Below are 25,635 nucleotides of genomic sequence, written 5' to 3'. Positions count from 1 at the left end.
AGTGTTGAACTATAGGCTCTGCAAATTGCAAATTAGCTTGCTGGCTGGCCACAGAATGAAATATCAAACAAATACTCTTCCCCTGCTCTGTCTTGTGCCTTCCGTCCCTTTCCTGACAGAATGGCCAAAACTAGTCAAAGAGGTTCTGGAGAATTCCATAAAGGGTTACTGCTGTGACGATTCATGCCAAATCATCGCAATAGAGCAAAAGCTTTTTTTTTAATTCAAATAATAAAATACACGTTAGAAATGGTATAAAAGAAAATCATCTCATTCAATTTGCTTTTAAAATTGCTATATGTTCCATAATGTTTATTTGGACAGACACGTTTTAATTAGAGTAGTCATATTATCACTGAATATCAAGCAAGCTGCATGGTATATCATTCATGCACCTGAATAAAAATGATGGGAAATATTAATATGATATCCACCCAGCACTTCACACAATTGTTTTTTTCTATTACTGCATTTTACTCTTAGGGAACATAGTTTGAAGTTGTGGGTTTTTGGACATACATCTAAATACTTGAGAAGAGCCTATTATGGGTATTAAACTCATGATCTTTAAAAAAAAACAAACCCAACTTTGAAGTTAAGAATTAACAACACCAACACAAATGCTATGAGAAATGAATTACATATAGAACAAAGATGAAACTCACTATGATTAATTTTATTGTCCTCTTTATTTTCTCTGCATATTTTTATAGACATGCTTTTGTAGACATATGCAAATATATGAAAATAGTAATGCTGTGAAGCTGCTCTTTGAGGTAAAGATGAAGAATTTATGTCCACCAAAATCCAACTTCCTGTTCTTAAAGTACAAAATATTTGTGTTTTCAGTTTTATCTTTCCCACCTCAATTATCACCAAATTTAATTAAAAGAAAAAAATATACTGGAGCATTAATCTGTTTCAATGTAAACTTTCCATCTCAGAGAGAACCAAGTTTCAGATTGTAGACCTGTCTTAAATTGCCTTATTATTTGTTTAATGTATTTATTTATTTTGAGAGAGAGAGAGAGAGTAAGCAAGCAGGGGTGACAGAAAGAGGGGGAGAGAGAGAGAATCCCAAGCAGATTCTGGACACTGTCCACACAGAGCCCAGTGCAGAGCTTGATCCACAAACCATGAGGTCATGACCTGAGCTGAAATCAAGAGTCTGACACCTAACTGACTGAGCCACTCAGCACCCTCCCTTAAACTGCCTTTCTATCTGTTGCAAGAAGTTTCACAATGAAAGGAAAGTCTTGGAAAAGTCGTGATGGGTGAATGGTTATCAGAACTTGTTTCAGTTATTCTCATTGTCGTATACATTGGTGCAGGTGAACCAAGTTGGAATGAAAAAATGACTATATGCTGGTAGCATGAGTTCATTCAGAACTGGGGATCTGAGCAGCTTCCACTGTGATGCTACAGATATGACTATGAGTAAGTTCTTTACCTTCTTTGGTGCAATTTTCTCAAATCTATAAAATGAGAAGATTATGTTATGTATTTTGCAAAATGAAAATCTAAAAATCTACCTGATTACTTGTTTCCTTAAAAAAAAAAAACCTGACTCATTTTTAAGCAAATGTTTAGCCACATACATGGAATCTTGGCTTTCTTGCTTTCTTTGTATCTAGATTATTCATAATCTGTAAATTACTTGAATATTTAGGGCCATTAGTAGTTGGTATTTCCATAATGTTTCCATTTTGGAAGGCATATAAGAAAAGTATAAATAATGCCATGAAAACGAAATACGTCAGGAATGTGTAAAGCAAAATTGCTACTGTCATTTATTTATTTAAAAATTTTTTGAATGTTTATTTTTTAGAAAGAGAGAGAGACAGAGTGTGAGCAAGGGAGGGGCAGAGAGAGATAGACACACACAGAATAAGAAGCAGGCTCCAGGTTGTCAGTACAGAGCCCGAAGTCGGACGCCTGAGCTGACGTCAGACTCCTAACCGACTGAGCCACCCAGGCGCCCCACTCATTTATTTTTTGAGGGGGAAAAATGTATTTCAAAAGGTTCCTCTGTTTAGAAAGGGCTACATTCTATTCATATACTGTGTAAACCTATTTTGTAATATACATACTAATTTGAAACAAAATATGTAAATTTGGCATAAAATTAAACCCCAGCCCTCTTTTATCTGTCTTCATTGTACCAAGAACTGTCTAGAAATTGATCACTCTGAGCCAAGTGACAATCATGTTCAAATATGACATATAGTTCCTACGAGAGTTAAAAATTAGTGAATTGACATAATTCTAGTTCAGCCGTGTTTATACTGCCATTCTACAAATGAGCTTTTCTTTCTAATAGAACAGCTTGACAATTCTCAGAAACCCAGACTACTTGAGTGAAAATTCAATAAGTAAGTTAGGAATACCAAATGGTAACCAGGCCTTGGGGAAGCTATAGAATTGAAACACAACTTTTTTTTTGACAGTTTGTAGTGTAGCTCTGGTGCTCTGTTTCAAAATCTGTCAAAAAGATGATAACTGGACTTAGGAGTTTAGTTTGATTTTTAAACCAAATAATCGGACAGCCTGTCTGGCATTACTGCCTTTGGCCATTTAGGAAAAAAAAAATCTGAGTTCTGAAAGAGCAAGAACATTAAAATCATCAAATTGTTGCCGTGTACTGGCAGAAACATTTTCTAAGTTTCACTGCATGAACATCCAGTCAGGGCAACCGGATAATGAAGGCATCCTCACTGATGTCAATAGGACTCGACAGCAAACACATCCCCAAAGAAATAATCTTTAACAATGATGTCATCTAAAGTGATGGGGGAATCATCAGCCTCCATTTGTTTCAATGGTGATTTTAGTTTCACTTTCTCAACATCAATAAACAGGTACACCCACATTTATTTTATTGGATACTCAAGGAAAACTAAGGAAATTGACACTAGAATCTCATTGCTTTTGAGTTTCATCAGGTTGCTGTTAGACATCTACAAAGAAAAAAAGGATAACTAAGAAAATACATTAGTAATATTATATTTAGGGTTGTATTTGACTGGACACTTATTCAAAAAAGTAATTCATAGTTGTATGAATCATAGAATCATTATTCCCTAGGGACTGATAATATTTTAAAGATTATGTCATTTTAAATTCTGCTATTTCTGCATTCTGTAACATTTGAATACAGAATATATTAAATTAAGTCATTAAAACAACAAGATCCTGATTATTTTCATGATGACTTGAGACAAGTAACAATCGTAGAGAATATTTATTACAAGTCTTTTATTTCTCAGTGCTATACTTAATACTTTATGTACCTTTTTTTTTGTTTTTAATTTTTCTCTCAAACCCTTCTGTGATATCCCTTCTGAGGATATTGAGCTTCGAGAGGCTTTCTGACCTCCCCGGAGCACAAAGTCTGTAAATGGTATTCATAAGTGACTCTTAATCATAGTCTACCCAGCTTTATACAGAGATGTTTGACAGGTGTTTGATCTCAGTTCCTAGATAAATAATAACCTGAAGAAGTATTTGTAAATATTCAACCTGATGTACTTAAGGGATTTGAAATGGTCTACCCATTAGGAAAAAAACAAACAAACAAACAAACAAACAAACAAAAAACAGCTCATTGTGGACCTGGTCAAAAATTTATATCAATTAATTCAATAATACAAACAAATTATTAAGGAACTTACCTGCATCCCATTATGTCATAATTCATCAGATCCATAACTATTATTCCGGAGGCAGGTGGCACCAAAAGGTAAGTTTCAAGAGAGTAGGTAAGACAGGGACAAATCTTACTAAAAGGATTAATGTGTGACATGAGACTAGGGAAAGAAGTTCCGACATGGGGCTTTGTGTAAGGAAAAAAAAAAGAGAATTGCTGAAAGAAAAATGAGATAAAGAGAGAGAGAGAGAGAGAGAGAGTAGAAGAGACAGAGAGAGAAAGGGAGAAGGAGACAGAGAAGAGAGGGAGAGAGAAGGAGACAGAACTCTTTGGTGAATATAAGCTCAACTCTTTGGCATAGGATTGGCACTATTCATATGTCTCTAATGTTTTTTAATGCCCATTTGTATATTGAGTAAGGAAAGAAAATTTTTAAAAAGTCATTATATCTATAATGCTTATAAGATGTAGAACTAATATCTGTCAAAGAACTTAGACAACTAGGATTGATGCTGAAATTACAAGAACTGGTTTAAGGGTCAGGACAGTATGGAAATTGCTCAATGTTCTCTAGCCATGCAAACTCCCCCAGAAACATAAGAGGATGAAGAAAATTGTACTTCCTTGAACTCTCTTCATGGGAAGTTATGTACATAGTGGAAGCTGGAATACTTAGGGTGAGCTTTGGCTCTCCGTCCCCAGCTGTCAAACTAGATTCTTCTCTCAGGAATTTCCAGTCTTCTGTCAAGTGAAAAATGCAAATTTGGAGCTTGGAGTTTGGAGATGAATTCTTCAAGGCATTATGGTATTGCCACAAGCAGTTCTTTTTCCATTCTCCTTCCTATAGATCCCAGCATCTTCCTTATTTAAAAAAATGTTAAACAGCCATCTGACAATATTTATCTGAAGGAGTATCAGGTTATGAGCCTTCTTAGGATGCCCATATGTCTTTGACTAGCCCTGATCACTGCAGAATCAGGAGAAGCAATGAAAGAATATCCCACTGTTTTAAGTAATCACCGACATTATAATAAAACTAAGCAGGGACGCCTACGTAGCTCAGTTGGTTGAACATAGAACTTCGCTCAGGTCATGATCTCCTGGCTCATGAGTTTCCAGCCCCGCGTTGGGCTCTGTGCTGACAGCTTGGAGCCTGGAATGTGCTTCGGATTCTGTGTCTCCGTCTCTCTCTGCCTCTCCCCTGCTTGTGCTCTCTGTCTCTCTTTCTCAAAAATAAATAAACATTAAAAATTAAAAAAAATAATAAAACCAAGCAAATATTGAAACTCAAACCAACAAAAAGAAATCAGAAAGAAAAGTTCATACATATTTTTCTTTCACTCTGTATATCTTTTTATCACTTCTGTCCTTTAATACTGGATAAGTATCCTCTAAATAAGCAATAACTTTTCCTCTGCAGGCTAAATCAATAAAAAAGTTTGTCATCTTTTCATAGTGAACTAAATATCTGCAAAGGAGACTAAGTGCTCAGTTCATATGCAACTGCCTCTCGTTCTTTCTGGATAGTTGTGGGGGAGAAAACTGTACTTATACTTGTGCTATGCACTGTAAAGAAGATGAGTTGAATTTTCATATTCACTGGGATAAATACCGACAAAACAACACCCTAAGTAATATTTGGACTGTTTTATAGAATCATAGCCATAAGGTGGAATGTTGGAGATGCTAGGCAAAATATAACTACGGAATTTCCACATTTGGAAAAAAGGTTTTTACAAACAGCACCAGTAATAGAAGCTGTTTCCAAACTACCAAGTGGCATGGAGGACGAGGGAATTCTGTCACCACATCAGCACCGAGAGGAAGGCTGGTCACCTGCCATGTGCACGCTGGTCATGTGGCACATCTGAGACACCTACAGTAGGAAGTAGAAACAGAGAGGGCCAGACCTTGGGAAATCCTGTTTATAACAAATGTTTTACTTATCGAAATCACTCTTGAACATTTATAAACTTTGAAAAGAATCCTTTGCAAATTTATCTTACTGCTATGGCTACAGAGGAGACAGACAGAAATCAGTTAGTTAGGTGACTGAAAGCCAGAATAACAGAATTTGAGGATCTAGAATGAATCAGAACAGAGACATTCTCCAGGGCCATAACCGACTGATGGTTTTATCAATTTTTGTGGGAAAGACTTAGCAGATAACACCAGAATACCAGATCAATTCCACAATTCATATATATCTGTATGTGTGTTGTGTGTATCAAAATTGCTTTCTATATTTATGCTCAAATTGACTTATATTTTGAGAGCATTTTGTGTTTCGATGAACTTTTCATTAAGGACATGAATTGAAAAAAAAAAAAAAAAAGGAAAAATACCTTCCAAAGATGGTAATGGGATATTTATATATTTGAAGCAATTATTTAAAACAAGTATAGAAACATAGTTAAATGTTTTCAATATAATATAAAATGAAAAATAATTGGGCAGCAAATTATATGTGATAAGGTAGAAACTGTTAAATGTTCTAAAATATGAGAAGGTATTGTAGTACTGCTCATTCTGAAATAATGGTTTTTTTTCTTAAATAAAAAAAACCCTTTATTTATTTTTGAAAGAGAGACAGAGAAAGCAAGTGGGGGAGAGGCAGAAAGAGAGGTAGAGAGAGAATCCTAAGCAGGTTCTGCACTGCCAATGCAGGGCCCTACGTGGGGCTTGAACTCACGAACCGTGAGATCATAACCTGAGCTGAAACCAAGAATCAGTCGCTTAACTGACTGAGCCACCCAGGTGCTCCTTGAAATGATGTTTTAACTAATTTCTTTCAATATGTTTTTCAGTTTTTAGATGACTATGCATTATTAAAATTTTTTTTAAAAAGTTTCTGTTTCTATGAGGAACCAGTTTAGATATTAAGACTGAATAGATCAAATGACTGTCTCCATTCCAGTGACTGGTGCCACCTGGGAAGCCAGGTAAACAGCACCCTCTGCAGAATGGTGACAAATGGGATCTTTTTGATTTTGGATGAACTAGTCCTTGACTTAAAACCAAATAAGAGCTGTTAACAGGTTGTGTTATGCTTAAATATAATGATGTACTTTTGTTCTTCTTGTTACAGAAAAAAAAAAAATGGTGCTGATAGTGATTGCTTGCTAAATTAGAACATTCTTTTTATTCTTTCCTTCTACGTTCTGCTCCATGCACACCTGCTTTCAAGTCTCAATGGCATGTAAATTTGGACCTGCCAAATTATACTTGTAAATTTGTACTTGCTGAACGCAGAGACAAAGTTTATTTAAGTCAGATATTGTGTTTATAAAAAACAATGAGGTATTGTTATGTTAGTTATGATGTTAGTCCAGGGCACTGTCACAAATAAAAAGCATTGACTTTAAATAACTAGGTGGGTATAATTGGCTGATTGTTGAAAATAAAATCTTAAAATTGAAGTACTTTTAAGACTATTTGCACTCATATACCAACATTACACCATTGTCAGTAATCTTTGGGAAAATACCTTGTTCTTTTCTATTCAACTCCAACCAGATTTCATTAAATTAAACAAAGCAAGTTTTAGAAAAAAAGTATACTTCCTACACTAACTTTCCAGCCTTTATATTTCTTTTTTATTTTTTATAAATTTTTTTATTAGTTTTCTTTATTTTTGAGAGGCAGAGAGAGACAGAGTGCATGTGGGGGAGGGGCAGAGAGAGAGGGAGACAGAGAAGCGGAAGCAGGCCCCAGGCTCTGATATGTTAGCACAGAGCCCAACGCAGGGCCCGAACTCAGGAACCGTGAGATCATGACCTGAGCCGAAGTTGGACGCCCAACCATCTGAGCCACCCAGGTGCCCCGCCTTTATATTTCTTAACCTCACTTTTTCTCACTATCCACACTTGCACATGCATGCACATGCACACTTACGCCCGCAAGCATGTACATGTACACAGTCACGTGCACGTTCACCTACAGTGAAATTCCTTTCATCCATTTATCCACATTTATACCCCATTGGGGAACTGACTTATTAATTTAAAAATCTATTCCCTACTTCTCTTAATTCTATTCAGCTCAGTCTTATCCTTTGCAAAGTCAACCTTTAACCAATTGCTCACGACCATTCTCCCTTCTACCCTATGGATTCTTTAACATACTGCTGCCAATTCTTCTGACTCCTCTGAAATTACATAATTGTTTCTGGCATCTTTTTATCTCTTCTTGTGAATTGTAGTTCTCTACCACTTCCCTTCGATACTGTAGCCTTTGTTTCTTCAGTACCCTCTTGAAGTGGGAGCACCCTTTACTTCACACTCTCATTTTTGGAACTTTGGCTGCACCACATCTCAGCAACTCAACTTTGTTAACATTTTTGCCCTCTGTTTAACACATTCCCTCAGAACCACATACTCTTAATCCCTGGGACACTCTCCCAATTTACCACTTTATTATGAGCTTTTTGAAAAACAGACCAGCTACTTACTTTTGCTTTATTGAACACAGTGACTGTTACCAAGTAGGAGCTCAATAAATATTATTTAAATGAGTTTATTCTGAAATTATAGAACAAGACTTGTTTTATTTCCTCCACTCAAAGCCCTCTCAATAACCTCTGTGATTTTAATATCTATGTTAATGCCTCTGTTATTAATGCTTTTCCCCATATTCCAGAATCCTTATATTCTCTCAACTACTTCAATCATCCATCGGGACACCTATAACGGAGACCTCACTGTCATTCAGAATGGGTCATCCCCAACATCTTTTGTTAAGTACCTTTCCCATACCTTCATTTCCATATAAACCAATATAAAATAAAATCTTTTGATCATTGGTTTCTTCGTCCCAATAAAAAAAGTTTATAAACTTATAAGTAAATTCTCACATTTCCTCTTAAATTGATAATTCTTGCAATTTCTTTCAAAGTCATATACGTTGGCAGAGTGAAATTTACTCACTTGGTCTACATTGTCTTATGCCTTTCAACATTCATTTCTACAAGTTTCACTTCTCTTGCACATCCCCATATATTCTTCAGGTTGGATACCTTCCATCAATTTGTTGCAAAGTTACTATTTGCTCTGTCATCCCTATTCTGCTATTATGCCCGTGCAGTGAATTGTAAAATTATGTATATGTAAAATTATATATATATATATATATTATATAACATATATATTATATATATAATATATATATATGACAGTTTTAAAATTTCCATTTGATGATTGTTTCTGTTTCCTCAGGCAGCTGCACATCAATTACCACACTGGGTGATTTCAAACAATAGAAGTTTACTCTCTCCCAGCTCTGAAGTCTGAAGTCAAGATGTTAGCAGGTCCACGTTCCGTCAGTGATTGCTGGCAGTTCTTAGTGTTCCTTTCCTTGTGGTAGCCTCACTTGAATCTCTGTGTGCATCTTCCTGTGGCATTCTCCCCTCAGTCTCTTCTGCGTTTGAGTCTTTTCTTATTAAGACGCTACTGATTGGATTTAGAGCCCACATCAGTCCCTTATGACTGCATCTTAACTGATTACATCTTCAAAAGCCCTATTTCCAAATGAGGTCACATTCACAGGTACCAGTGGTTAGGACTCCGACATGCTTTTGGCAGGGGTGGGGGAGGGGGCATAGTTCAATCTACATTTCTTGTTTTTACTCCCTATTTGTGGCTGAAAGTTTACTATCTTGTCTTCAATGACAAAAATATTTGCCTTCATCTCATTGAGCAGAGTTATATTAGCTGCTTTAAAACCCTTATCTCATACCAGCATCTCTACCGTCTCACAGTCGCTGCTGTTGATGATCTTCTGTCTTTGGAATAAACCATAGTTTCTTTGTGTACTGAGCAATTTGCAATGGTATTATATGCATTTTGAATATTAGGTTGTGGAGTCTTTGGATTTTTTAGCTTCCTCCAAAAAATATGACTCTTTTGTTCTGTCATCTAATGTGGTTCGACTCCAGCAAATTCTGTTCCAACTGCTGTGGGCAGCTCAGTTTGAGAGTCTTCATTAGCTGAGAGGTTTATAGACTTCTTACAGGCTGGGTCCACTGTTCTGAACTGGCATCGATTTTATTGATGGAACTGGGTTTCCTTTTTCTGGATCTCTTTTGTGCAAATTCTTCCTTTGCCTTCTGGCTTCTCTGGTTGTCCTGTCTTCCTTTTCCAGAGGCCGGAAAGATGGCAGATTTTCTCTAGGAGCTGTGCCATGCTGCAATCTCATCCTGCCGTCAGGCCGAAGCCACAAGGACAGGAACCATCCCTTGAGAGATTCTATTTCCAATCCTCTGGTCTCATGCAAGACAGGCTTGCTTCTGTTCACTCTTTAAACCCAGAAGGTAGTTGTTTTATGGTATTCTGCCCAGAATTTATAACAATAAATAGGTGTTGGAAGGTGGGTTCACTGAAAACTTACTCCACCATATCAAAAGTTAAACTTACAACATCTGTTAGATATTTCTAGTATCTTTACATTCTGGCCTTGATATTTCAAAGTCGTGTTCATATTTTTTGTTTTCATCTCTCTGTAGTGCATTCGGGGTAGATTTATTGAATCTATCTTCTCATTTATGAATTAGCTATTCAGTTTGCAAGGAATCTCTTTCCCCCCTCCCCACTTTCCATTTATGTTAACTAGTAGAGCTTAAGTAAGAAATTGATGAAAAATAATAACTAAGGAAATTAATAAAGACGGTTATAATCCCTTTGAGGAGAATAATAATGGATTCACCTACATTTTGTTTTATTTTGTTTATCATTTCCCCTTTGGGGAATATTCCTTTTTTTTTTTTCTTGTGAAGATTTCCTTTTGCTTTTTTTTTTGTACTCTATTCTTGATTTCCTATATCCATATCCCAAACAGTACAAGATAGCATAATTTATCTTTGTAAATTGCTTTCAAAAATCATTATCATCTTACTAATTATATTGTCTGAAAAATTTGCATTGACTCTAGTCACATTTACCACAGATAAAACTCCATTTCCTGGATGCCTGACCAAATACCAGTTTCAGCCAACATTGTCTGCATCTGCCCATATAAATCATTTCATAAATTAGAGTCTGCATTCCTCACAGAAAATGGATTCATTTTTGAATCCACACAAAATAAATCATAAAGGAGAGTCATGAAGTTAGGATTGCAGCCTCATTTTCATTAAGGTCCTTCATTAACATAGTTTAAAGCTTCAATTCATAATCAAAATATTGTAAAATTATGCCCATCTTCATTGTTATTTTTTCTTCTTCTCATTTCATCCAAATATACTAGTCACTTAGAAGGTTTTCCTGCTTTTGTTTTCAGGGTCTTCGGGCATTCATCATCAGCTGCTTAATATCATTTATGACTTTCAGGTTCCTTTATAGGATCCTGCAGAAAGTTAACAAGTTTTTTTGATATTTTAATGTGAAAGGGGATGGAGTTTGGATTCGGTTACAATATCAACATTTCAACTATCACAGTCCTTATTCATTCTTTTAATATTAATTAGTTTGTTAATTCATTTAACGTTCATTGAGTGCTTACCATGAGTGAAGTATTTGATGGTGATAAATGTTATGTTTTCTGTTCTTAGTCTCACAGTCAAGTGATAGAGACAAATACTGATACATTCGAGATATGTGCTGTAAACGAAACATGTGCATAGGAAAAACATCTTCACTGGCCGTTGCCAGTTAAATGTCTGATGCAAACCTAAATCAGTTGGAAGGCTGTCAGGAACCATTGCTCATATCACTGACGTTATCACTTCCATAGCTGCTCAGTCTTTGTTTCTTTATTGGCTAGGAATTATGTAAATTGTTTACTCTATATGCTTAGAAGGGAAGGATGAATGTTTCTTATAAAATTTTTTTAAACTTGTCCAAGCATTTTAAACAGTGTAAAGGGTGAGAAGTAGGAATGTCACATGTCACAGTGTATCAGACTAATGAGATGTCTAAAAAAGACTCAAAAACATACAGCCTGAAAAACTCTTCTTCACATTCATGTTCTTGATAATTTTTTGTTTATACTATTGCATAAGCAAAGAAAGCTATTTCTTTCAGTAGAATCATGGGTCATCTCAAGGTAAGCCATTATTCTATAAAAACATTGTTCAGAAATAACCTAATTAGGTCTTATAACCACATTTCTAAGGGCTACTGTTCCGTTATTACGTGTAAAATATAGGAACACTTCCCAATAAAGTGAAAATGAGGAAAACTGATAACGATATCTACAGGAGTAAGCTAACAATTTCCCAGACAACAGAGTTATATATTTTGCATTATTGTACTGAAGACCTATAGGCTTTGATTACTTGGAACTGCCTTTTTTTTTTTTCCCCTGCCCTTCCTAGCAGAGCTGCAGATTTAATTTTTATCGGTATGAGAAATATGAAGCTAGGGAATTTAATAATTGTTTCACTAGGTAAGGGATGAAGTAAATTCCATTGCCTTTTGTTTGATTACAATCTTCCCTGCTGGTTTAATTAAAAATATCCATGTGAGGAAGAAGAAACATGGTAGAGGATCTAATTGTTTTATTGTATTGGATGTAGAGTAGGAATAATGAAATTGAAAGTTTATAGTTGTAAAACCTAAATGTTTCATGTAAATCTAAAATGCAGACACAGGTCAGCTATAGACAAATGTCAGTAGAGTAGATTCAAAATGCACTGCAGGCAGAAAAGATGACATTTATCAGTCATCCATACATCAGTAACTAAAACAATTTTAGGGTTGTCTAGACAGGCATTTATTATTTCTTAAATTTAAATCTTTAGCAGAAGGACAACAGCAGGCATAGTATCTATATTTAGTTTCACAAGAAATGAGAAGGCCTAGGAAACATTTCAAAAACATTTGCAGGGATATATAGAAAAAAGTTTCATTGCTCTTACTACATATTGGAAGCAACTATGTGACTCGATTTGTTTTCTCTCCTACCATGACATAGGCCTGAAAAATTATACAAAAGACATACACATAATTCAGTTTTCTGATCTTTGGATAATTTGCCAATTACAACGTTTTAATTTAAAACAGGAACTTTCAGTAACATTTTCAAGCTTTAAAAAAATTTGTCATTAAATTAGAAAATTGTTTTTAATACCAATTTTGAAAATAGTAAAATTAAGTAGCAGGAAATGAAATGTGCTAACATTATGAAAACATCACCCAAAACTTTTTCCAAATACAAAGCCAGGAAAGGATTGTGAGAAATAAAAAACAAACAAACAAACAAAAAAACAAAAAAAAACAGGATGGTGTGTTGTAGGGCTATAAATTAGCTTTCAATCAAAGGGAAAACAAAATTGGACAGGAAATTTTATTTAAATTATATTTGAAACTATCAATTGGAAGTGTAGTTTAGACAACCTGATCTGTAAAATAACAGCTAATTTGTCACAAAATTTCTAAATGGAAAGAATGGAATAAATCATATATAAGAGGTTTGGGAAGTTAAAAACAAAACCAAGGAGAAACACAAAAAAATAAACAAAGCACAAACAAGATAAATCTCAACCTATCAGTTGATGGAATATTCTGGAATTTTATTTATTTTTCTGCTGCTATTTTATTTTACTTTTCACTTGTAATAACAGCTTTTAATGGTATAATTTATTATTATTGAATAAATTTGCTAGTATTAATATACCTTTCTACATGTGTAGATATCTAGTCTATCAATTATTAGTCTTCATCCTTATCTACCATCAAGAATCTATAGGTTCCAATATTTTTCACTGTTCAATGCTAAAGAATTCCTTCTTTTCTTTTTTCTTTCTTCATATTTTTCAAACAAAATTTTTGATTTTTTAAGACTTCCTTAGTTTGGGTCCAACAATTTTTAAAAAACTACCAATGAACTTGATTTTCTAGCAGTGATTTATTTTAGGTATGCATTTTTTGTGTTTGGAAATCATGGTATTTTAATGCTATCTATTCTTTGGCTTTCCAGGAAGTGCATTTTACCCTCTCCCCCCAACACATATCCCAGATATCTGTCTTTGTGATGAACATTATTGTGCTAAATGTATTACATGGTGCAGATTACCTCAGTCCAGTACTTCTAGATCTTATAGTCGTAAATCACAGCTTTTAAATATTTATAACATTCCCTTGAACACTTAAAGGAGAAAGCCAAAATAAAATTTTTCATTTGCTCTTAGAGTAAAAATTCTTTTGTTGGTTAAAAAATACTAGTTTTTCCCTCCTCCTCCTCTTCCTCCTCTTTCTCCTCCTCCTCCTCCTCCTCCTCCTCCTCCTCCTCCTCCTCCACCTCCCCCTCCTTCTTTTTTTTAAGAAATTAAGTTACATCAAATAACCCCACTTAAATCTTTGGTACTAAATAAGTATGCCTGAGTGTTCAGTTTTGCCTTTATTAGCATCAAAATAATGGCAAATAGGAAGATCCTTAATATGATCTAAGGTTCTCTTTTTATCTTTTATTTTTTATTTCACCTGGAATTACCTTCAGCTTTCAATGTTATCATCAACTTCCCTGTTTTCTTTAGGCAAAAAATTTGAGGCAATACCCACTCAAATATCCACCAAATCAAACAAAACAATCCCAATTCCATTTAGAGTTCATGTTTTCCTATATAAGACCAGCTACAATACACACTTCAAATGTACAAACATAAAGTTGGTTTCATGTTCAGCGAAGACACCTTGCCCATAAGCAGGGACCATTTTCTAACATCTAGAGAGAAAATAATATAAAAAAAATTAAAAAAAAATAAAACACACTAATATCCTAGCATTCCTTAGAATTTCTCAGGACATCATAAACCAATTTGGAGTTCATGTCCAAGATTTTTATGGCAAACCTGCTTTGCTATTATACGGTGGGAATTTCTTAGCCTTTACTTGTTATACCTGCTTTACCATCAGTATCCACTAGGTGGAGATAAAATTATATATTTTTTTAGGCTTAGGACAACTTGAGCATTTATGATGCTCTATGAAAAAATGTTCATCTTCCCAATTGAACATGCACCCCTTAATTGGTTGCTGTTTCATAATACTCTAATGTCAGTCTGTATTTTTCCTGAATATTATTTTTATTATCAATCCACATTTCTTTCTTTCTTCCTTCCTTTCTTTCTTTTTTTTTTTTTGGTTTTTGTGTTTTATTATAGATTCTAAAATATAGACAACTGATTGAATTGACTTAATTTTTGTAATTTCCTTTATCTATGAGAAAATACAATTGGATGAATATTCTCAATTCCAGAGTAGAGTTAAATGTAATCTCTAGCATTACTACAGATGCTGTGAGACTAAGCACAGGTTGTTGGTAGGGATTTAATTGGAGGGGTTAGACAAGAGGTAGGAGATTTTCCTTTTTTCTGAATCAGGTAAGAATGCTCCACTTAGCTCTATGACTACTAGGAAGCAAAGGATATCAAAGCAAATTAAGTGGTTACCAGATCCTGCAAGATCCCTAAGTCATAAAGATCTGTCTATTTTCTCTACTTTTTTTCTTCTCTCTGCTTTCTTCTTTCTTCTCTTTTCTCTCTCTCTCTTTCTTTATCTCTACATCTACCATTTGGATACCCATATCCATCTAGCTGGATATAAATAGTTATATGTATACAGACATATACACATACCTAAATTTATATTAGAATTTTATACAATGCGATTTATGTCATATATGCATACCCAATAAACATACATAGTTAAGAATTTTATTTTAAAAAGGAAGAAATAAAAGAAGTATCCACTTTTAAGAGGACTCCTTTTGTTGCTCTCTTTCATGTGGATGCTTGTTTGACTATTTGCTAATTGCCTATTAGATCTCTAAGCATTTTATTTCCTCCTTCTTTCTTATTTGCTAGAGAACAGAATGTTTCCTGTGAATCGTGTTCAAGTGCTTTCCGGGAAACTGGGACTTTAAACTCTTCAGGCAGAAGGCAGAAGGGTGCTCTTCCTTACTTAAGAACAAGCTAGATTTAAAACAAAGGACTTATAACTGCCTTAAATCTAGGGATGGCAAGATTTCCAGAGCTAGTTTAATGTGAAGCTCTGAGTTACCAAGCACAGTAACTAACCCTTGGAAGACAGGATCTCTTACTCTCTTCCTAGGAAACAAAATCCTAAAGTTCAAGGATCTCTCTGACAATAGCACTTCTTATCTTTTATGACATACTCACACAAAGGTTCATTTGTGAATGACAGCACCTCTACCAAAGTCTTGTAAGAGCAAACACACAAGAGCAAAGGAAACATGATTACTTTGCTTTTGGTAAATTGTTTAAGCTCATTTAGTACATTTGATCATATGTAAATGAACTCAGTGTCTTTGAGGTTTGAAGAAATAGTTTTCTCTCATTCTCTGTGGTTATCTGTGTGGATGGTCCTTTAATTCTAGGTTACCATGCTCACAGTAACTTTAGCCATCCATATGTCAAGCAGCCTGTCATTTTTAAAAATAAAATAGAATTTTGTGATATGGAAAGTAAATAAATCATGCTCAGTGAAACACAACCTTTACCAATTTGAGTCTTTGACCAATCCATGTTGTTAAAATCAATGATATAATTGCCGTTAGATCCTAAAAGCTTTTTAAGCCTAAAGCATTTAAGGCAAGTTAGTTTCTCAAAATTTCAAATTGCTTCCAGTTGGTAGCATTAGGGCAATAATAATGTTTGATGGGTTTAGGCTTTTCATTTAATTCTTAATTGGAATAGAGACAAATGTTACTGATTGTGAAAATGTTACATCATATAACCAAATAAAATAAATCATCAAAAAGACAAATGGTGTCAATCTTCACACTTGTGTAAAGAAATAAAAAGTAATAAGTAATAACATACTATTACTGTTTGAGAGTAGGCACATGGGCTTAATACTGAGCATTTCTTCACCATTCCCACCCCCCACCCCATATTTATTGGCAGTCTTTTTAAGACATGCAAATAACCAAAGAAAAAAACAAAGAAAATAACTGGATAATGCATACTATTTATATTTTTGATGCTTAGAAATATCTTTTATGCACTAATGTTATGTACTAATACTGTTTTGATACAGAAACCACCATTGTTATTGACAATGGCCCCAAACTGCAATTAATATCAGTATTCATCTTCCTCAGAAATGATAAATTCAAAAGAATAGTGTTTTAATATATCTTAAAGGGACAAAAATCATCATGACGTTCAAGTCATTTTTCCCAATGTTTTTTCTGCTCCATGCTGACCTCCCATCACACACACACACACACACACACACACACACACACACACAATACACACATGCAAATGCACACACACACACTCTCTCTCTCTCTCTCTCTCTTTATTCTTTCATGTAATATTTGAAAACATAGGAGTAACAAGAAAGTTTCAATACTGAATTTCTGTTCTTACTATTGAGTTATGGTTTTGTTATTCAGAGAATCAAGAGCTAGTTTACATTCATTATCTCAGATTATGAACTGGACTATGTGAACTGAAATGAAAACATTACTAAATAACATTACTAATCTGACAACATTACTAACATGACAACAACATTACTACTAATGTGACTTTGACCAAATAAACTACTCCTCATAATTTCACCTGTAAAATTAAAATGATACATACCTGATTTTAATATTAAAATATTAACTCAATTTAATATTGAATTAATGCATGCAAAATTCTTAGAAAAGGGTCTGGAACTCAAATGTAAAATGTTACTGATGATGATGACAATGGTGATGATGATGGTGATGATGATGGCAGCGACTATGGAATCTGGAAATGTTTTAGCATTTCTTGGCATTAATTGACTTATTTTCAAATTTTCTTGCATGGCATTTGGCACTTTTATATTATCATTTATTCCTTTCTCTGGTTTTTTTTTTTGTTGTTGTTGTTGTTTGTTTCCCGGAAGTATTGAAAGCTTGTAGATAAAAGACAATGTGACTTTTCCAAAGTTTTAAGCCTTATACATGAAATAGAGCTGAGGGTATGGAAAACAATCATCATTGAAAAGACCCATCATGCTTATTCACCACACATGCTACCTAAAAAACAACAGTGCGCTAACAATGAGAATGGTCTCTATTCAAAATTAAGAAAAAAATAACAGAGGCCCTCAGTGGCTCAGTCGGTTAAGCACCTGACTCTTGATTTGGGCTCAGGTCATGATTTCACAGTTTGTGAGACTGAGCCCCACGTCAGGCTCTGTGCTGACAGCACGGGGCCTGCTTGGGATTCTCTCTCTCTCTTTCTCTGCCCCTCCCCCACTTGCATACATTCTCTCAAAATAAATAAATAAACAAACACTTAAAAACAAAAAAAGAGAAAGCAATAAGAATACTTCTATAATAGCTACAATTTGAATAGGTAGATTTAAAACTATTTTTCATTTTGTTTTATTTGAACCCAAAATAACTGTGTAAAGTAGGCATCATTAGCTCCAAATAAAAAAAAAAATAAGGCAACAGAAGCTCACAGACTTAAATAACTTGCCAAGACTCACTTAACACGAAATAGTGGAACTGTGTCTGGGAGGCAGGTTTTCTATCTGTGGAGCTCCCACTCCTAAATAGATCATTAGGACTTAAATGGACCTTCACATTTTCTAGTCTAAATCATTATTTATTCATTGAGAAGATGGAGGACAGAGAGGAGAAGGACCTGGACAACGTGAGAGAGAAGTAGAATCAGGACAAGTCTCCTTCGTTGTAACTTATAATTCATTGGCCTTTTTTCTATACTACAATATCCTATAAACTGCATTTTAAATAGTTTTTTTCCTACAAAATTTGAGAATGTCTAAAGCTTTTTTGAAACCCTCCTAATACTTATAATATTGCACAATTGACCTGATCCTTTGGGTTGGAAACAAGAAAATGGCTTCCATGCGCTGCCTGTGAGGAAGCACAGAGCTTTATCTCTTAAGATCCCACATTCTGTTATTTGTACAGTGGGGATAGCAAATGAGGTTAGCAGTGCCTTATAATCACGGTTTTCTCAATTGTATGATTCTCACAGACCTAATCAGAAGCCCTGTAGTTTGCTTTACATGGAGGCCCAGGTTTTTTTCCCCAAATCCCAGTAGAGGGGATGCAAAGAAGGTAAAACTTCCTCAAGCAGTGATGAACCAAAGAGACATTTCTTCAGGAACAATGCATTTGTTTACAAATACTACCTAGGAATTTATATCTAGAGTCCCTGCAGATGACCATAGTAGAATAACATTTTCCTAATGACAACTTTATTTACATGTCAAATGTAGATGGATAATACTACCTTGAAGAAATCAAAATTTATGTCTCAGGTATTGGTACGTGGAGTACCCTAAGACTTCATTCATTTAACAGAGGCTTTGAAGATAAACATTATCAAGTAAATACAAACTGAAAAGTCTAGAAGGATGCACTTAGCCTTCTCAGACTGAATTAAATGTGATTCTCTGCAAAACTTAGATTTCTTTCATTTACTCATTCATTCATTTTCATTCATGTATTTAGTAATATGGATATTCATTCTACAAACATTTATTGAGTCTACCAAATATACAGGTCTGTGCTAAGTGCAGCTAAGGAACAAACAAACAAACAACCAAAAAAAAAATATATGGGCTTCTCTCTAAGAAAGCAGGCGGGAACTGTAATATTAATACAAATAACTATTTTATAAAATTGAGACCAGTAAGTGTCATAAGAGCTCATTTTAAGCAAGAGTTTTGGAGGTTTTAAGAAACAAGGGTGTGTTCTCAAGGAACAAAGAATTGGCGAATGGTTCACGAAGGAGGAGAGTTCTGGTTAACTAAAAAGAAGATAACCTGAGTTTGTGCAAATAGAGGTCAGGGCAATTAAAGAAAAGGGCACAAAATGAATGTCAGTAGAAACTCAGGCAAACCAGAGGGTAGTGAAGATTAGTGAGTTGTTTATTTTGACTAAAGCAGAGAATAATTCGATAATACATTGTGAGAGGGGCACCTGGGTGGCTCAGTCAGTTATGCATCTGACTCTTAACTTTGGCTCAGGTCATGATCTCATGGTTCGTGGGTTCAAGTCGCACATTGGGTTCTGTGCTGACAATGTGGAGCCTGCTTGAGATTCTCACTCCCTTGCTCTCTGTCCCTCCCTCACACTGTCTCTCTCTCAAAATAAATAAATAAACTTAAAAAAATTAAAAAAAACAATACATTTGAAGAAAAGATTAAAAAGAGGTTGTTTTGTTTTTAAATAAGCAATTTTATGCCTCGAAATTTATCCTGCATATATACTTGCTCCCTTGAGCAATGACATCTATAGACTATAGCCTTTGCAGTATTAATGAAAATTTTAAGACACCTAAGCACTCATCAACAGGTAAATAAATTATAGTACTCCTATGCAATGACTGAGCAGTTATTAAAGCAAATAAACAAACAGATAAAAGAAACATCAAAAACAAGTCTAGATCTTTTCATATGTATGGATAATGCTGCAGCCTTCAAGAAAATTAGTGTCAGGTGAAAAAAAAAAACAACTCATGGAATGATGCTCATTGTATGTAATTGATTGTATAAAAAAATCAGGATATAAACATCTATGGTTAAATACATTTAGACTACCTCTGGAAGTGTACTCTGATAAAAGTGATTGCCTCTGGGAAAGGGGGCTGGGCAGTTGTTGGGAGAAAGAAGTATTTTCCACTGAGTGCTATTTAATGTACTTCAAATATTATATATATTCAGGTATTTATAATATGTATCATTTAAGGTTTATCTGGAGACAGTTGGTGGAAAGTTAAGTTTTTGAAAACACAATTGGAGAAAAAAAAATACATACGAATTGGAAGCACCAGTGTTGAATTTTTTTTCTTTAATAGTAAATGTCCTGGGTGCGCTCGAAGGCAGAAGTGAGGAGATGGATGGATGGAGAGGAAATGAAATAGAAGGTAAGTGAAAATTATAGGATTTAGGGCAGAAGTAGAATGGCTGGTATCTTACAAGACAAATGTTCTTTCTGTGTCGTGTCTAAACAGAGCCACTGAATCACATGTTTTGGACAAAAGCTGATGGGTTGTTCTCTGGTTTGTTTTTCTATCAACAGCAGTGATTGGGGAGATGTGTGACTGAGTGTTTTACCTGGTGCAAAGGTGAAAGCACAGTTGCTTTAAGAAAATGGTTGAGTGGTTGAGGTCTACAGTTGAATGACTGCTTCCCTAGCTGCTACTTCCTCATAGAACATTTTGTTCATAGCCAACCAGGTGATGGGGGACTTAAATGGGAAGGACTGGGATGGAAACTTAAATAAACTTGTTTGCTATTCTTAAGGGCAAGTGCTTTTCTCATCTATTACTTAATTGATAAATCTGGGGCAGTTCCCTAACCTACCCACTTGTTGTGAGGATAAAATTAAGTCAATATACTGACACTACTTTGGAAGAAAGTATAACATCTTATTCAAAGACAGGTAGAAGACAAAATATAGATGGAGAAGATTTTGCCTAATTATTTTAGTCTCCAAAATAAGTTGCACTGATGGCAAAGTCTGAAATTAGGCTGTGGATTATTTGGTTCACATCAGATAAACATTTTAACGTTTAATATAAATGTGGGTACTTTACTGCATTCACTCTGAAGATGGGCAAGTAAAAAATAAAATTTGTTTTTGTTTTAAAACAAAATCCATTTGGTTTTCATTTATGTGGATCTTAGCATAATGTTGCATGATTATTTGGTGGGTGAATGGTATTGTTGAGAGGCATTCTGGAGGTTGCTGTGACCTCCACCCTCTCCTGTTCCAAATTTTTGAACCAATCTAAACATAACTGAATAAATATCCAAAAAGTGTTAAATAATGAAAGATTAGTAGAGCAACAAGAAGGTCATTTTTAGTCATGGTTTCTGATATTTGGGGACTAGGGAATAAGAATCTTGGGGCGCCTGGGTGGCTCAGTCAGTTAAGAGTCCGACTTCAGCTCAGGTCATGATCTCAGAGTTCGTGAGTTTGATCCCCGCGTCGAGCTCTGTGCTGACAGCTCAGAGCCTGGAGCCTGCTTTACATTCTGTGTCTCCCTCTCTCTCTGCCCCTTCCCTGCTCATGCTCTGTCTCTCTCTGTCTCAAAAATAAATAAACATTAAAAAAAATTAAAAAAAGAATCTTGATTAAAGAACTATGGAATAAATAAAAAGAAAACATTTTTTGGGTCATACTTAGCCTGGCATTTATTCTCTTTATTTCAGATCCACAGTAGACTACAGAAGCTGACTCTAGAAAAGGGTAGAAGATGACATTTTGAAGGTAGAAAATGCATTAAAAGAATGGAAAGTATCTCTTTCTCTATCTTCCCTGCCCTACATCTCTCTAGCTATCCATCTATCATCTTGTATCTGTGTATCTATGCATGGGTGTGTATGACATATTAAGTAAGAAAAATAACTAAGGCAACGTAACTTTCCCTAATAGGGTATTAAACTTTGAAGAGTTGGTTTAAGTGCAGAGTCGTAACTAATTGAAATTAGTATATCAGCTCTGGTAAAACAAATTTGACAGGAAAATTGGGACTAGCAAATATTTCTTTTAATATATAAAACTTCAAAATAAATAAATTAGAACCCGAATTATGATGAACATTGCCCCAGCCATTGCTTGTTAAATATATCACCATTACCTCAGGGAAATATTTCAAAAATTTCATTCATTCAGTCAAACGCTACCTTTGTAATTCTTGTTATGTAAGTTTGCCATGTCACAAGTATTACTGACTTCTTTATAATATTTTTAGATCAATTTTAATTTGAATTAGAATTTTTAAAAGTAGTTTCTTCCTACACAAGGATTTATTTGAAACTTTAAGTTTGATATTTTAGTTATGTTGCTTCTAATACAGATACAGTGAATGTATAACTAATAAATAATATTTACCTGTTTATCTTCTAAAGTTGTGTTGAACACTGTAATGCAGCCATAGTTATTAACTTTGGCATAGTGAGAAGAGATAATTACAAAAACCCATTATTTGGCTGTTGCTAATCTATTTAGTAAATATAAACTTTATATATGTAAAGTAAACAATATAGATGTAAAGAAGTAGCACCAGAATTCTTAGAGAGGAAAGTATCTTGTAGTGACTTTAGGGAAGGTAGTGAAACTCTGAAGGTCTAGGCAACAAATAATTTGGTTCTCAAAGAGGGGATATAAAGAAAGGAGAAAGGAAGAGAGATTGGGGCATGAGAGACAGTATGCTTCAGGGATGGCTTTAGCTAAAGCCAGGGTATAATCTGTTACAGTGTAAAAAATATTTTACTCCCCACCTCTCTCTCCCTCTGTCTCTCTGTCTCTCACTCATTGTGCCCTCTCTGTCTCTCAAAAAATTTTTTTTATAGCACAGAGAATAGAGTCACCAGGTAATGTATTGACAATGGGTTGTGCAGTGCTCTATGGGAGAGAAATGGCTCTCTTTCATGTTACAGTATAGACTATTTCTCCCTTCCCACCTCTCCCAGTAAAGTCTCAGTGAAGTCACCACACTGAGTGCTAATTTGTGTGAATAAGAATTAAAGAGGCTGGCATAGAAGTATGGTCCCGGAGACACAGGTGATTATGGAAAGTTACATTTTTTCCCTAGGAATTTCAGGAAATACATGAAGGACTTTGGACTCTCCCAGTGTGGAATTCAGGGGTATGAGATGATTTCAGACTCCTCAGGGTCAATTACATTACACTTAGTGCTTCTATTGCATATAGAGTACATTCAGTTCTCAGCTAGTTCATTTTTGATGTTGGTAGTTTTCATATTGGTCCCAGAAGATAAGTGTTCGAACTTATAGGAAAAGACAATGAAGTCAACTGGAACTCATAACAATTGCAGTCACAAGCCCAGACTTCAGAGTAGGTTGATCAAAACATTAGCATCCCTGAGGAAGCTGTTTATGTGTGGGTACATCACAACTAACAGAGCTTCCTCCTACTCACTCTACAGAGGTGCAGTGGTTTTCGGCGGGGTATTACTGGAAGCAGACTTTGAGACAAAGCTGCAAGCGCAAATAGCTCATTTGGAGTGTGAAGTAAACACTAGAAGGAAAATAAAGAAGCAAGTTTATTCTCCCAAGGAAACTCAGAAATGCACTTACCTCAAAATTATCCCACCCAATGGCAAGCGAGCTGGGGGATTTATACCCACCTCTTAAGAGTCATTACTTAAAGAATAACAGGGGGTGTTAAATATTGATTTCACCAGTATGTCCAGCCTGTTTCGTGTGGGCCACTCGGGCATATTTAGCCCACAGACAGCAGGCTAACAAGCAGGAGTCGGCGGGAGTATCCTGACAGAGTAAAGTCTGCAGGATGTGAGCGTCCTTCACAGTAACTAAATAGGCAAGGTTACCTCCCTCCAAATGCCAGAAGGCTAGGAAGAAAAGGGATCAGAAAACCAGCAGACTTTCCTAAGGCTACTATATATCACAGTACCACAAAGTTGCTGGGGTATTAACACAGCACACACATGCATACTAGTAACAGTTGAGTTGGTTGGTCTGATATTTAGATTTTATGTAAATGTCCTGTCACACACTAATCGTCTCCTGACTACAGAAGCAGTTCTAAATTTGTATACAAGGTGACTTGCATAATCTTCACATCACTTTAGCACTGCAGAATTACCGTACTCAATTTTAGGTGAGAAGGCTAAGGTTGAGTATGGAAATGGTTCCATGATCCATAGCAGCAAAACCTGCATATGAAGACAAAGGTCAAGACCATTGTCCTTTGCACTTTTAAAAGTCTCTATCTTGGGTCACCTGGGTGGCTCAGTTGGTTGAGCATCCGACTTCAGCTTGGGTCATGATCTCATAGTTTGTGGGTTCGAGCCCCGCATCAGGCTCTGTGCTGACAGCTAGCTCAGAGCCTGCAGCCTGCTTCAGATTCTGTGTCTCCTTCTCTCTCTCTGCCCCTCCGCTGCTCATGCTCTGTCTCTCAAAAATAAATAAATATTAAAAAAAAAATTAAAAGTCCCTACCTTATAAAAGATTGAGATGTATGTTGCTGTGTAGGTTAAGGAGAGAAGAAACTTTGGTGGTCCAAGGATATGATATGGGTAAAACAGGATATAAAATCAGAAATCATAAAGCAATTGTCTTTGTCTGTTTTGGATGTTATGACAACATGCCATAGTCTGGGTGGCCTAAACGAGAGACGTTTATTTCCTCATGGTCCTGGAGCCTGGAGATTCAAGATCAGGCTACCAGCAGAACGGGGTAGCAGTGAGAGACTTCTTCCTGGCTTGCAGATGGCCACCTTCCTGCTGTGCCCTCACCTGGTCTTTCCTGGGTCCATGTGCAAGGAGAGAGGGAGGTCTGGTGTCTCTTTCTCTTCTCATAAAGGCACTAATTCCATCATGAGGGGCTCCATTCTCAAGATCTCGTTTAAAACCCAATTAGTCTCTAAAGGTCTCACCTCCAAATACCATCACACTGACGGTTGTGAATTAAACATCTGGATTTTGGAGAATTTCAACAATATAAGGAGTTATTTACAAAAATATATTTTTGCAGAATGTTCATAGGTATTTTATAGAACAGGATGGAGAACGGAAGTCAAATAAATTAGGGAAATGTTAAGTTTAAGCAATGTGACTTTGGTTAATATATATTTAAAAAAAATTATTTGTTTTCCTGCAAGACATTTCAGATTTTTTAACATGTTAAATTATATTGTGGCTAGCCAAGAAGAAGATAGAGTATGTCTCTCTCCCAAGATTATTTGATTATAATCCCAAGATTATTCCCCTACTTTTCATGGAATATATTCTGAGTAGAGATCCTGAGCTCTTTTATACTAGATATCTTCCCCCACACATAAATACTGTTCAAGTTAATTTGTTAATAAATTTTCCATTCTAAATTTCCTAAATTAAGTACTTCTAGATTAAGCATTAGAAGAATTTATGCTTCCTTTTCAAAAAATTGTGTCAGGTGAACACATTGCCAAAAGATAATTATAAATGTCAGAGATGGGTTCATGCGTGGATCTATTTAGTGATTAAGGCCACAAACTGCCCACTATCATTTTCACACTTGCAATTATTCATAATTTCAGAC

General features: G+C 35.2%; 1 long non-coding RNA gene across 1 annotated transcript; it reads left to right on the top strand.

The window, feature by feature from the left end:
* Positions 1 to 511: 511 nt before the first annotated feature.
* On the top strand, positions 512 to 24,432 carry LOC128312851 (uncharacterized). Its single transcript, XR_008292683.1, has 3 exons — positions 512 to 1,437; positions 20,421 to 20,489; positions 21,781 to 24,432. It is a non-coding gene; the product is annotated as an uncharacterized LOC128312851 (long non-coding RNA).
* The last annotated feature ends 1,203 nt before the right edge of the window (positions 24,433 to 25,635 follow it).

Source organism: Acinonyx jubatus, chromosome F2, assembly GCF_027475565.1.
Source record: "Acinonyx jubatus isolate Ajub_Pintada_27869175 chromosome F2, VMU_Ajub_asm_v1.0, whole genome shotgun sequence".
Classification (NCBI taxonomy): Eukaryota; Metazoa; Chordata; class Mammalia; order Carnivora; family Felidae; genus Acinonyx; species Acinonyx jubatus.
The sequence above is the reverse complement of the archived record's forward strand: the minus strand, read 5'-3'. Positions and strand labels throughout refer to the sequence as shown.